Raw genomic sequence first — 15,166 nt, forward strand, 5'->3', positions numbered from 1 at the left:
TTTTGAGGTTTGGGAAACTTAGCCCCTACTGGTAGGATTGTATATCCCATACGTCACTAGCTCATGGACTCTTGCCAATATGAAAGAAATTAATTTATCAGGTAAATTCTTACATACATTATGTTTTTAAACAACTTTCCAATTTACTTTTATTACCAATTTTGCTTTGTACTCTTGGTATTCTTTGTTGAAAGCTAAATCTAGGAGGTTCATGTGCTAATTTCTTAGACCTTGAAGACTGCCTCTAATCTGAAAGCATTTTGACAGTTTTTCACCACTAGAGGGCGTTAGTTCATGTGTTTCATATAGATAACATAGAGCTCAGGCACGTGAAGCTCCTAGGAGTCAGCACTGATTGGTTAAAAATGCAAGTCTGTCAAAAGAACTGAAATAAGGGGGCAGTTTGCAGAGGCATAGATACAAGGTAATCACAGAGGTAAAAAGTATATTATTATAACCGTGTTGGTTATACAACATTGGGGAATGGGTAATAAAGGTATTATCTACCTTTTTAAACAACAAAAATTCTGGTGTTTACTGTCCCTTTAAAGGAATATTAAACTGTATGAGATGTTTAGTTATGTGTAGTTAAAGGGACACTGAACCCAATTTTTTTCTTTCGTGATTCAGATAGAGCATGACATTTTAATCAACTTTCTAATTTACCCATATTATCAAATTTTATTCATTCTCTTGGTATCTTTATTTGAAATGCAAGAATGTAAGTTTAGATGCCGGACCATTTTTGGTGAACAACCTGGGTTGTTCTTGCTGATTGGTGGATAAATTCATCCACCAATAAAAAAGTGCTGTCAATAGGTCTGAACCAAAAAAAACCTTAGATGCATTCTTTTTCAAATAAAGATAGCAAGAGAATGAAGAAAAATTGATACATTTTATGCTCTATCTAAATCACGAAAGAAAAAAATTTGGGTTCAGTGTCCCTTTAAGAAAAATCTTTTTCAGAATGAAAGAACTGTGCTTTATTGTAATGTAGAACATGCTTATAATGTCTTTTCTACTATGTTGTATATATCTATATGCTCCTGACCTAAATAAAGAAAAGTTAGCAAACATACGGCTAGATTTAGAGTTGGGCGGTAGCCGTCAAAACCAGCGTTAGAGGCTCCTTACGCTGTTTTTTACCGCCCTCTGGTATTTGGAGCCAGTCATTAAAGGATCTAACGCTCACTTTCCAGCCGCGACTTTTCCATACCGCAGATCCCCTTACGTCAATTGCGTATCCTATCTTTTCAATGGGGTCTTTCTAACGCGGTATTTAGAGTCTTGGCTGAAGTGAGCGTTAGAAATCTAACGACAAAACTCCAGCCGCAGAAAAAAGTCAGTAGTTAAGAGCTTTCTGGGCTAACGCCGGTTCATAGAGCTCTTAACTACTGTGCTCTAAAGTACACTAACACCCATAAACTACCTATGTAACCCTAAACTGAGGTCCCCCCACATCGCCGCCACTATATTTAAATTTTTTAACCCCTAATCTGCCGCTCCGTACACCGCCGCCACTTACGTTATCCCTATGTAACCCTAATCTGCTGCCCCTAACACCGCCGACCCCTATATTATATTTATTAACCCCTAATCTGCCCCCCACAATGTCACCGCCAGCTACCTACAATAATTAACCCCTAATCTGCCGACCGGAGCTCACCGCTAGTATAATAAATGTATTAACCCCAATCCGCCTCACTCCCGCCTCAATAACCCTATAATAAATAGTATTAACCCCTAATCTGCCCTCCCTAACATCGCCGACAGCTAACTTCAAGTATTAAACCCTAATCTGCTGACCGGAGCTCACCGCTACTCTAATAAATGGATTAACCCCTAAAGCTAAGTCTAACCCTAACACTAACACCCCCCTAAGTTAAATATAATTTAAATCTAACGAAATAAATTAACTCTTATTATATAAATTATTCCTATTTAATACTTACCTGTAAAATAAATCCTAATATAGCTACAATATAAATTATAATTATATTGTACCTATTTTAGGATTAATATTTATTTTACAGGCAACTTTGTAATTATTTTAACCAGGTACAATAGTTATTAAATAGTTAATAACTATTTAATAGCTAAAATAGTTAAAATAATTACAAAATGACCTGTAAAATAAATCCTAACCTAAGTTACAATTAAACCTAACACTACACTATCATTAAATTAATTAAATACAATACCTACAAATATCTATAATTAAACCTAACACTACACTATCAATAAATTAATTAAATACAATACCTACAATTACCTACAATTAGACCTAACACTACACTATGAATAAATAAATTAAATAAAATACCTACAAATAAATACAATGAAATAAACTAACTAAAGTACAAAAAATAAAAAAGAACTAAGTTACAAAAAATAAAAAAATATTTACAAACATTAGAAAAATATTACAACAATTTTAAACTAATTACACCTACTCTAAGCACCCTAATAAAATAACAAAGCCCCCCAAAATAAAAAAATGCCCTACCCTATTCTAAAATAAAAATAGAAAAGCTCTTTTACCTTACCAGCCCTGAAAAGGGCCCTTTTCGGGGCATGCCCCAAATAATTCAGCTCTTTTGCCTGTAAAAAAAAACCCATACAATACCCCCCCCTAACATTACAACCCACCACCCACATACCCCTAATCTAACCCAAACCCCCCTTAAATAAACCTAACACTAAGCCCCTGAAGATCTCCCTACCTTGTCTTCACCACACCGGGTCCCGATCTGTCCAGAAGAGCCTCCGAAATCTTCCTCCAAGCCCAAGCAGGGGCTGAAGAGTGACGTCCATCCTCCGGCTGAAGTCTGGATCCAACCGGCAAATGAAGAAGTCCATCCTCGGGAAGAAATCTTCATCCTATCCGGGCAGAAGAGGACATCCGGACCGGCAACCATCTTGATCCAAGCGGCATCTTCTATCTTCATCTGATGAGGAACGGCTCCATCTTGAAGACCTCCAGTGCGGACCGATCCTCTTCTTCCGACGTCCAACTGAAGAATGACGGTTCCTTTAAGGGACGTCATCGAAGATGGCGTCCCTCGAATTCCGATTGGCTGATAGGATTCTATCAGCCAATCGGAATTAAGGTAGGAAAATTCTGATTGGCTGATGGAATCAGCCAATCAGAATCAAGTTCAATCCGATTGGCTGATCCGATCAGCCAATCAGATTGAGCTCGCATTCTATTGGCTGATTTTCCTACCTTAATTCCGATTGGCTGATAGAATCCTATCAGCCAATCGGAATTCGAGGGACGCCATCTTGGATGACGTCCCTTAAAGGAACCGTCATTCGTCGGGAAGTCGTCGGAAGAAGAGGATGGATCCGCGGTGGAGGTCTTCAAGATGGAGCCGGTCGTCATCGGATGAAGATAGAAGATGCCGCTTGGAAGAAGATGGTTGCCGATCCGGATCTACTCTTCTGCCCGGATAGGATGAAGACTTTGGAGCCTCTTCTGGACCTCTTCAGCCGTCGCTTGATAGAAGACTTCAGTCGGATGATGGATGTCTAGCCCCCGCTTGGGCTTGGATGAAGATTTCAGAGCCTGGAACGATCGGTGATACCTGGCATGATGAAGACAAGGTAGGAAGATCTTCAGGGGCTTAGTGTTAGGTTTATTTAAGGGGGGTTTGGGTTAGATTAGGGTTATGTGGGTGGTGGGTTGTAATGTTGGGGGAGGGTATTGTATGTTTTTTTTTTACAGGCAAAAGAGCTGAATTCTTTGGGGCATGCCCCGCAAAGGGCCCTTTTAAGGGCTGGTAAGGTAAAAGAGCTTTGAACTTTTGTAATTTAGAATAGGGTAGGGCATTTTTTTTATTTTGAGGGTCTTTGTTATTTTATTAGGGGCCTTAGAGTAGGTGTAATTAGTTTAAAATTGTTGTAATTTATTTCTAATGTTTGTAAATATTTTTTTATTTTTGTAACTTAGTTCTTTTTTATTTTTTGTACTTTAGTTAGTTTATTTAATTGTATTTATTTGTAGGAATTGTATTTAATTTATTTATTGATAGTGTAGTGTTAGGTTTAATTGTAGATAATTGTAGGTATTTTATTTAATTAATTTATTGATAGTGTAGTGTTAGGTTTAATTGTAACTTAGGTTAGGATTTATTTTACAGGTAATTTTGTAATTATTTTAACTAGGTAACTATTAAATAGTTATTAACTATTTAATAGCTATTGTACCTGGTTAAAATAATTACAAAGTTGCCTGTAAAATAAATATTAATCCTAAAATAGCTACAATATAATTATAATTTATATTGTAGCTATATTAGGGTTTATTTTACAGGTATGTATTTAGCTTTAAATAGGAATAATTTATTTAATAAGAGTTAATTTATTTAGTTAGATTTAAATTATATTTAATTTAGGGGGGTGTTAGGGTTAAAGTTAGACTTAGCTTTAGGGGTTAATACATTTATTAAAGTAGCAGTGAGCTCCTGTCGGCAGATTAGGGGTTAATACTTGAAGTTAGGTGTTGGCAATGTTAGGGAGGGCAGATTAGGGGTTAATACTATTTATTATAGGGTTATTGAGGCGGGAGTGAGGCGGATTAGGGGTTAATACATTTATTATAGTAGCGCTCAGGTCCGGTCGGCAGATTAGGGGTTAATAAGTGTAGTTAGGTGGAGGCGACGTTGGGGGCGGCAGATTAGGGGTTAATAAATATAATATAGGGGTCGGCGATGTTAGGGCAGCAGATTAGGGGTACATAGGGATAATGTAGGTGGCGGGGGTGTACGGAGCGGCAGATTAGGGGTTAAAAATAATATGCAGGGGTCAGCGATAGCGGGGGCGGCAGATTAGGGGTTAATAAGTGTAAGGTTAGGGGTGTTTAGACTCGGGGTACATGTTAGAGTGTTAGGTGCAGACGTAGGAAGTGTTTCCCCATAGGAAACAATGGGGCTGCGTTAGGAGCTGAACGCTGCTTTTTTGCAGGTGTTAGGTTTTTTTTCAGCTCAAACAGCCCCATTGTTTTCTATGGGGGAATCGTGCACGAGCACGTTTTTGAAGCTGGCCGCGTCCGTAAGCACCGCTGGTATCGAGAGTTGCAGTGGCGTTAAATTATGCTCTACGCTCCCTTTTTGGAGCCTAACGCACTGAAAACCCAGCCATTCTGTGAACTCTAAATACCAGCGGTATTTAAAAGATGCGGGGGAAAAAAAGCACGCGTAGCTAACGCACCCCTTTGGCCGCCAAACTCTAAATCTAGCCGTTAGAATTGTTTTGCAACACAGATATACCATTTGTTCAACCCCTGCAGGATGCACATCTTAAAGGGGTTTATTGCAGCTCTTTGTGCGTGTCTGAAGTAGCATGCATATTACAGGTTGAAAGTAATTGCGTTCGCTCAAGCGCAATTTATTTAACACACGTTGGTAAATTCAGAGCTCTAGTTAACTGTTACACGGGACAAAAAAGTTAAAAAAAATTATTTTAGAAAAAGTACATAATAAAGTTATAAGGGCTCAAAGATATGAGGTCTCTGGTGTTAGAAATTAAAAGGCAGGCAAATGGCTTTAACATAGAGATACATACATATACATCTCTAAAGATGTGTATGTAGATATAAATATGTCTATGTATTTATGTATTTATATGTGTACAAATGTATTTACAGACATATACACACAAATAAACACATGAATAAATATTTACACACACACACATATATATATATATATACTTGTATATAGAAGTTCATTGGAGCCCTTTGCAATTAAGTAGATGAAAACATGAAAAAACATATTTATGCAATATTCATATTTAATAAAGGTTTTAACTATGCATTTACTGTAAGAATTTATAAATATGTATTCCTATATATATCTGTATATGTTTATACTTATATATATATATATATATATATATATATATATATATATATATATATATATATTTGTACAAAAATCTATCTATCTATATATGCATTTATGAATAAATAGAACATATTCTTCTATGTGAAGAACATTGGAATGAGCGGGTTAACACACTTGTGATCGTGTTTGCGTGAGAGTAGGGTGTTTTTTCTTTGAGGAATAGGTTATCCGGCATGCGATATTGTAAGTTCGACTTTTTACGTGTGTCTGGTTAGCCCACAAGCAAAAACAATTTACTTACAACTATATAAAATAATACGAGCGCAACCTGACACACACAAAAACTTTCTTCTAGCACAGTTAACCCTCGAGCGGGAGCGTTAATGTAACAATTTGTTCAGGCTGTGCAAATTTGGATCTCAACTGCAGAAAGTTTGGTATTCGAATATAACTTTAAATATTAAGCTGTATCACTGTGACTCCGATTTCTACTATAGGGGAGTAGTATGCGAGGTCATCAGTGAATTAATAATAGTAAATGAAATGTCAGTAAGGGGGAACCAATCAGATGATTCACACTGAATGAGACCAGATTGATTTAGAAGTTAGCCACTACAAGAGATTATGATGATCTGGATACTAAGTTAGATTGGGACATACTAGAGTGGAGAAACAGAGAAGAAAACCAGACTTATCTTCAATACGCTCTGAATGAGTTCAGAGTGGAGAGCTTAGAGTCAGGGAGGTGTTGCTGGTAGATGACGATAGTCTTGGGGGCGGAGCCTTAGTCCGGTTGTAGTTTGTGCAATATTGAATGCTTGTAGCTTGGTTCAGAGATGAGAGGGACTGTCAGCAAAAGGATCTGTTCTTTTAGTTATGACTCGGTACTCCAAAAAGGTAAGAGTTGCAGTTCCAATGAATTGTTGAGATTTGTGAGCACATAGTGCGAGAGTGGAAGCTGCTGAGACTCACTGCATGACAGTCTGACTTTCAGTTTAGTCTCTGAGATGCTGCAGCTGTTCAGTGAGTTCACGGAGCCCAGTGAGATCAGCAAGCGCTTACAGGTAACAAGGGTAAACAGTCTGTTTTAGATTTGAGTCGTTGACTGGGTACAATAAAGTATTTAGAGCCAAGGATTATATTTAGATATGCATGATTAAGGCCAGAGGTTCCAAAATGTTGCATGTTTTAATGTGAACATAAAGGTTGAATCACTTTTAAGTTTACCGGGTGCTGTTGACTACTTGAAATACTAGAGCTAAGGATTAGTTATTCCTGAAATAGCAAGCTTCAATCAAGTTGGAGGAGCTCAGAATTGCAGCAGAGTTTATCACAACTAAACACAAAATACTAAGCACCTGATTAAGGGTACGTCCATGATTTAAAGGTTGAGTGGGAAGGGCTTATGCAGGAATAGCAGAATCCTGATATGACCCCCCCCTTCAAACAAGCCGTTCCACAGCTTGAGGCCATGGAAGGTCCGGATACCGTTAATGGTAAACCAGTTTCCATTGAACTAGATATTGCAGTTGTCCTCTGCAATATCTTGAATCCAGTAAGGTTTGTACTTTGTTTCGTCAGAGTCTAGGAGATCTGGAATTGGAGGTAAAACAGGTCCTGACGTTCTCATAGGTCTGGAAGGTTTCAAGAGAGATACATGGAAGGTGGGATGTATCTTTAGAGTGTCAGGTAATTGTAGAGTGATGGCATTGGGGCTCACAATCCTGTGAATAAGAAAGGGACCAATGAATAGGCCACCTAGTTTCTTACTGAGAATTTGGAGCTTTAGGTTTTTCATGGACAACCATCACTGACTGCATATGGTCGGGGTGTCCGACTCCGGAGTCTAGCAGCGAGTTATTCAATTCTTCTACTACTGGTGAGGGTGAAACTCCAAGTGTTGTCAAGATGAATGTCGGATGGTAGCCATAGTTGGTGTAAAATTGTGTCATCTTACTAGAGGAATTCAGGGAATTATTGAAGGCATATTCAGCCATTGGTAAGTACCGTACCCAATCACCTTGTTGGTAGGAGCAATAACAGCATAAGTATTGTTCCAACCACTGATTTAATCTCTCAGCTTGACCATTGGTCTGCGGGTGGAAGGAAGTGCTGAAATGGTGGTTGATCTGTATTAGTTCACAAAGTTTCCTACAGAACCGTGAGGTGAACTGAGTGCCTCGATCTGTGGTAAGTTTGGGCGGAATTCTGTGGAGTTTTACTATATTATCTAGCAAGAGTTGTGCAGTTTTGGTAGAAGTGGGTAGTTTATGAAATGGTATAAAATGTGCCATTTTTGTTAATAGGTCAATAACCACAAGAATAGTATTTTTATATTCTGATGTTGGAAGTTTAACTATAAAGTCCATTCCAACATGTTGCCATGGATTTTCTGGAACTGGCAAGGGTATCAGTTGCAAATAAGGTGGCCTTTTTCTGGTTTAGAAGTTGTACAGACTGTACAGGTTTATATGTATTCTTTAACTGTCTTCTTCATGACTGGCCACCAAAAGTTCCTTGCAATGTTTTCTAAAGTTTGTTTTTGTCTGGTTGCCAAGATAAAGGTGGGTCATGATGGTATTTGAGTATTAGTTGTCGTAAGTCTGGTGGTATGTATAACCTATTTTCATGATAATACAACCCCTCAGGAGTCTTAACTACATAGGAGTAAGGAATGTTGTTATCATTATTTAATTAATGTTTTTGTTTATCAGTCAGATGTGGGAAGAGTCTGATGAAATGTTCTGTGGGTATGATGCTGGAGGGAGACATCAGCGTATTGGGTTTCTTGTCTTTACGAGAGAGGGCATCAGCTTTGCCTTTTTTATTGCTGGCCTATATATTATGTGGAAATTGAAATGTGCAAAATACAAATTCCATCGTACCTGTCTGGAGGAGAGGGTCTTATTAGTTTGTAAATACTCCAGATTCTTGTGGTCTGTAAAAATTATGATTGTAAGTTGAGTACCCTCCAGGAGATGTCTCCAATGTTCCAAGGAGCGTTTTATAACAAAAAGCTCTTTCTCCCCAATGGGGTAGTTCATTTCAGCTGGATTCATGACTTTAGAGAAATAATCAATTGGATGTATAGGGTCAGTGAGTGATGTTCATCGCGAGAGTACAGCACCTAAAGCGTAGTCTGAAGAATCGACTTCTAGGATATACTGTAAGTCTGGGTCTGGGAACCGAAGTATGGGTGCTGTAGTGAAATGATCTTTCAGTGTGTTGAAAGTGTTTGTAGCTTCAACATTCCAATGAAAAGGTATAGTAGAACTCGTGAGTCATGTGAGGGGTTTTGCGACTTTTGAGAATCCCTTGATGATTTTCCTGCAATAATTTGAGAATCCGAGGAATTGTTGGAGGTCTTTCTTAGTAGTGGGAATAGGCCAGTCCTTAACAGCTTCGACTTTATTATTTTTCATTTGAATGCAGGACGGACTGATATGGTAACCGAGGAATGATATATCTTCTCAGGCTTGGCGTATAGATGGTGAACTCTCAACCCAACCCAACGGACATGCTTAATATGTTCTTGTGTTGTTTTGGAGTATATGAGAATATCATTGAGATATACCACCATGCAGATGTCAAGTAGATCCCTGAAAACTTCATTAATGAAATGCTGGAAAAGTTGCAGGGGCATTGCATAATCCAAATGGAATAACCAGATATTCGTATAGGCCATATCTTGTCCTAAATGTGGTCAACCACTCGTCCCCCTCTCAAATACGTACAAGGTTGTCTGCGCTTCGTAAATCTAGCTTGGTGAAAATCTTTGCTTGGTATAGTCGTTCTATGAGTTCCGGTATTAGTGGTAGGGGGTACATGTTCTTAATAGTTATTTTATTCAGCTCTCTGTAGTCTATTATTGGTCTGAGCAATGAATCCTTATTCTTTACAAAGAAGATTATTGCACCAGCAGTAGATGTGGATGGCCTGATTAAACTTTTACGAATGTTCTCATCCAGATAGGATTTCAGATGGTCGAGTTTGTGTTGCCAGAGAGAATACAAATGTCCATATGAAATGGTTACACCGGGTTGCAACTCTATAGGGCAATCGTAAATACTATGTGGTGGTAGACTTTCTGCCTCCTTCTTACTGAAGACATCAGTGAAATTTGAATATTCTTCCGGCAGGTTATTCTTGTTCTCTGAAAGTTGAAGCAGTATATGCTGTGGGAAACAAGTTTGTTCGCAATATGGGGAATGAAAAGATACTTGAAGATAAGTCCAATCAACCAGAGGTTGATGTAGTTACAGCCATTGAATATCTAGAACAATGGGGAAAAGTGGAGAAGGTAAAACATCAAATGTTAGATATTCAGTATGTCCAGATGGAGTTATTACTAGAATGGAAATAGTATGACGTCTAATGGATCCTGAACTAATAGTTGAGTCATCAATAACGTGAATAGACAAAGGTTTTTGCTTCAACTCTATTGGAATTTTATTTTATTCAACTAAAGCTTTATTGATAAAGTTTCCATAAGCTCCAAAGTTGATTATGGCTTCAGTATTCAGTCAAAGGTATTTTATCAGTTGCTTGAGATGAGTATATAGATTGTAACTTACTTTTCTTAGACTTCAGTAGTATTGGGCAGTCTTTCACTGTATGTGTGGGTTTGGCACAATACATACATAGCTGTTTATTCCTCCTACGGCTCCTCTCCTCAGCGGTCAAAGGTCCCCTGATAACTCCTATTTCCATGGGTTCCACAGTGGTTCTAGAGGTGGAAGGTGATTGGGTAATTCTAGTAATAGTATAATTCCTGTAGGGTTGTTCTGAAGCATTGTGTTCAGATTACCTTTCCCTGAGTCTTCGTTCAATCTGTATAGTTAGCTTCATTAAACCTTCTAGTGTGTTTGGTAGTTCTGTTCAGGCTAGTTCGTCTTTTATTGTTTCTGCGAGACCTAATCTGAATTGATTCCTGAGAGCTATAGGATTGCACTGTGAGTCAGTGGCACATTGTTTAAAATCTGTTATGTGCTCTTCAACAGGCCGTTTGCCTTATTTTAGGCTATGCATAGAGGCCTCTGCGGTCATCTGGAGATTGGAGTCTTGGTACAGTTCATCCATGGAAGTGAGGAAATCATCCAGGGATGCAAGCATATGATCATCGGTTTTAATAGAATGCATCTGCCAAGAACCTTGGTTCTCCTCTCAGGAATGATATTAGAGTTAATACCTTAACCCTTTCTGTGCAATACGTTTTTGATTTTAAGTTAAATAATAGTTCACAGGCATTTTTAAATTGCCTATATAACTTCCTATCTCCTGAGAAGGTTTCTGGAAGTGAGACCTGTGGTTCAGGAATTGGTTTGGGTTGATTGGATTCAAGAGCAATAGAATCTTTAATTATGTTTTGTAAAGATTGATTCTCTACTTGTAGGTCCCTGACGCCTTGCCTCAGTTGATCTACCTTTTGTGATAAATTATAAACAATTTGTGGTAATTTTGCTGGATCCATTCTTTTATAAGGCTTAGTATTATGTAACGATTTGTTCAGGCTCTGCAAATTTGGATCTCAACTTCAGAAAGTTTGGTATTCGAATATACCTTTAAATATTAGGTTGTATCACTTTGACTCAGATTGCTACTATAGGGGAGTAGTATGCGAAGTCATCAGTGAATTAATAATAGTAAATTAAATGTCAGTAAGGAGGAACCAATCAGATGATTGACACCAAATGAGACTGGATTGATTTAGAGGTTAGCCACTACAAGAGAATATGATGATCTGGATACTTAGATTGGGACATACTAGAGTTCAGAAACAGAGAAGAAAACCAGACTTATCTTCAATACTCATTCAGAGCGGAGAGCTTAGAGTCAGGGAGGTGTGGCTGGTAGATGACGATAGTCTTGGGGGCGAAGCCTTAGTCCAGTCGTAGTTTGTGTAATATGGAATGCTTGTAGCTTGGTTCGGAGATGAGAGGGTCTGTCAGCAAGAAGATCTGTTCCTTTAGTTATGACTCAGTACTCCAACAAGGTAAGAGTTGCGGTTCCAATGTACCGTTGAGATTTGTAAGCACAGAGTGTGAGAGTGGAAGCGCTGACATGCACAGCGTGCGAGTGTGGATGCTGCTGACAAGCACAGCGTGTGACAGTGAATGGTGCTGACAAGCACAGTGTGCGAGAGTGGATGCTGCTGACAGGCAAAGTCAATCCTTAATCCAATCGTAGTTTTCTGAAAAGCACAGTGTGTGAGAGTGGAAGCTGCTATCAGGTAAAGACAGTCTGACTTTTAGTTTAGTCGCTGAGATGCTGCAGCTGTTCAGTGAGTTCACGAAGCCCAGTGAGATCAGCAAGAGCTGACAGGTAACAAGCATAAACAGTCCGTTTTAGATTCGAGTCGTTGACTGGGTACAATATAGTATTTAGAGCCAAGGATTAGTTATTCCCGAAATAGCAAGCTTTAATCAAGTTGGAAGAGCTCAGAATTGCGGCTAGAGTTTATCACAACTAAACACAAAATACTAAGCACCTAATTGAGGGTGCGTCCATGATTTAAATGTTGTGTGGGAAGGGCTTATGCAGGAATAGCAGAATCCTGAGTTAAATAATGCTCCACTTGTAATCTGGGCCATAATGGTAAAAATGCATCTATATATTATTCTAAGGCTAACCTTAGATTTGAATACATCATTAAGTCTGGCATGTATTTACTGTTTAATGTCCCTTTAAAGGGACAGTTTACTCCAGAATTTTTATTGTTCAGAGAGAAAGATCCATTTATTACCCATTCACCAGTTTTGCACAACCAACACGTTATATTAATACACTTTTTACCTCTGTGATTACCTTGTATCTAAGCCTCTGCACACTGCCCCCTTATTTCAGTTCTTTTGACAGACTTGCATTTTAGCCAATCAGTGCCCTCTCATAAGTAACTCCATGGGTGTGACCACAATGATATCTATATGGCACACATGAACTCTTACTCCCTCTAGTTGTGAACAACTGTCAAATGAGCTTACCTAGGTTTAGCTTTTCACAAAGAATACCAAGAGAACAAAGCAAATTTGATGATAAAAGTGAATGGGAAAGTTTTTTATATTTGCATGCCCTATCTGAATCATGAAAGTTTAATTTTGACTGTCCCTTTAATCCACCATGCTTAACCATTGCCCTGTGTTATTGTTTGGGGCAATCCTTTATTACATAATACTTGTTAGTTCTTACCCATTATTGCAAGTCAGCATGTACAAACTATAATAAAGCTTTTAGGGACAGGAAAGCTCTATTTAAAATACGCACTCAAAAGAACATATGTTCGCATATGCTGAAATCACTTCTTACATTTGAATAGCTATTCTAATATTATACTTGAAAGATCAAACACTTCTTTTTTCCCCCAGAAATTTACGTTCCTGTTGATTATTCTGTTTGGGTTTTTTCTTCAGTCAATAAAAAAATGAAATGAAGATAGGTGGATACAACATAACAGAGACAGCAGTGCATTTGCCACTTATACAGAGAACACGGGAGCAGTTTTATTAGAGGTAAACTATGACTTTATCATATACAGATGGTTGGGGTTTTTTAGGGCTTCTATTTCCCTTTAGGCTTTTTCACTTAACAGATATTTTAGTGAGTGCAACAAAGCATTAAAGAAAATAAAAATAACATATTCAGTTGAATGTCCTCACAGCTGCTACACAATTAATATTAGAACCTTGGCAAGTAATTTCCATTTTGCTCTTACAGTAATATTTTATTCTAGAAGTGAATCAATTTAGAAATCCAGCACATGTAAATTATTAGTGAAAAGCATGCAGGAAAAAAATAAAGCAAACTGAGAAGAGCTTATTAACCCCTAATCTGCCGCCCCCGACATAGCCAACACCTGCATTATATTATTAACCCCTAATCTGCCGCTCCGGACACCGCCGCCACCTACATTATACTTATGAAGCCCTAATCTGCTGCCCCCAACATCGCCGACACCTACATTATATTTATTAACCCCTACTCTGCCGTCCCCAATGTCGCCGCCACTATAATAAACATATTAACCCCTAAACCGCCGCACTCCCGCCTTGCAAACATTAGTTAAATATTATTAACCCCTAATCTGCCGGCCCTAACATCGCCGCCACCTACCTACATTTATTAACCCATAATCTGCCGCCCCAATGTCGCCGCCACTATAGTAAAGTTATTAACCCCTAAACCTAAATCTAACCCTAACCCTAACAACCCCTAACTTAAATATAATTAAAATAAATCTAAATAAAATTCCTATCATTAACTAAATTATTCCTATTTAAAACTAAATACTTACCTATAAAATAAACCCTAAGCTAGCTACAATATAACTAATAGTCACATTGTAGCTAGCTTAGGGTTTATTTTTATTTTACAGGCAAGTTTGTATTTATTTTAACTAGGTAGAATAGTTAGTAAATATTTATTAACTATTTAATAACTACCTAGCTAAAATAAATACAAAAGTACCTTTAAAATAAAACCTAACCCAAGTTACAATTACACCTAACACTACACTATAATTAAATTCCCTAAATTAAATACAATTAAATACAATTAAATAAAATTAGCTAAAGTACAAAAAAACAACAACACTAAATTACAGAAAATAATAAACAAATTACAAGATTAATAAACTAATTACACCTAATCTAATCCCCCTAACAAAATAAACCCCCCCCCCCCAAAATAAAAAAAGCCCTACCCTACACTAAATTACAAATAGCCCTTAAAAGGTCCTTTTGCGGGGCATTGCCCAAAGTAATCAGCTCTTTTACCTGTAAAAAAAATTACAAATCCCCCCCAACATTAAAACCCACACAACCAACCCTACTCTAAAACCCACCCAATACCCCCTTAAAGAAACCTAACACTAACCCCTTGAAGATCACCTTACCGGGAGAGGTCTTTATCCAACCGGGCCGAAGTCCTCAACGTAGCCGGGAGAAGTCTTCATCCAAGCTGGGCAAAGTGGTCCTCCAGACGGGCAGAACTCTTCATCCAACACTAACCCCTTGAAGATCACCTTACCGGTAGAAATCTTCATCCAACCGGGCCGAAGTCCTCAACGAAGCCGGGAGAAGTCTTCATCCAAGCCGGGTGAAGTGGTCCTCTAGACAGGCAGAAATCTTCATCCAGACGGCGCGGAGCGGATCCATCTTCAAGACATCCGACGCAGAGCATCCTCTTCATCTGACGGCTAACACTGAATGAAGGCTCCTTTAAATGATGTCATCCAAGATGGCGTCCCTTCAATTCCGATTGGCTGATAGAATTCTATCAGCCAATCGGAATTAAGGTAGAAAAAAATCCTATTGGCTGATGCAATC

Source organism: Bombina bombina, chromosome 2 (assembly GCF_027579735.1).
Source record: "Bombina bombina isolate aBomBom1 chromosome 2, aBomBom1.pri, whole genome shotgun sequence".
In the NCBI taxonomy this organism is placed as follows: domain Eukaryota; kingdom Metazoa; phylum Chordata; class Amphibia; order Anura; family Bombinatoridae; genus Bombina; species Bombina bombina.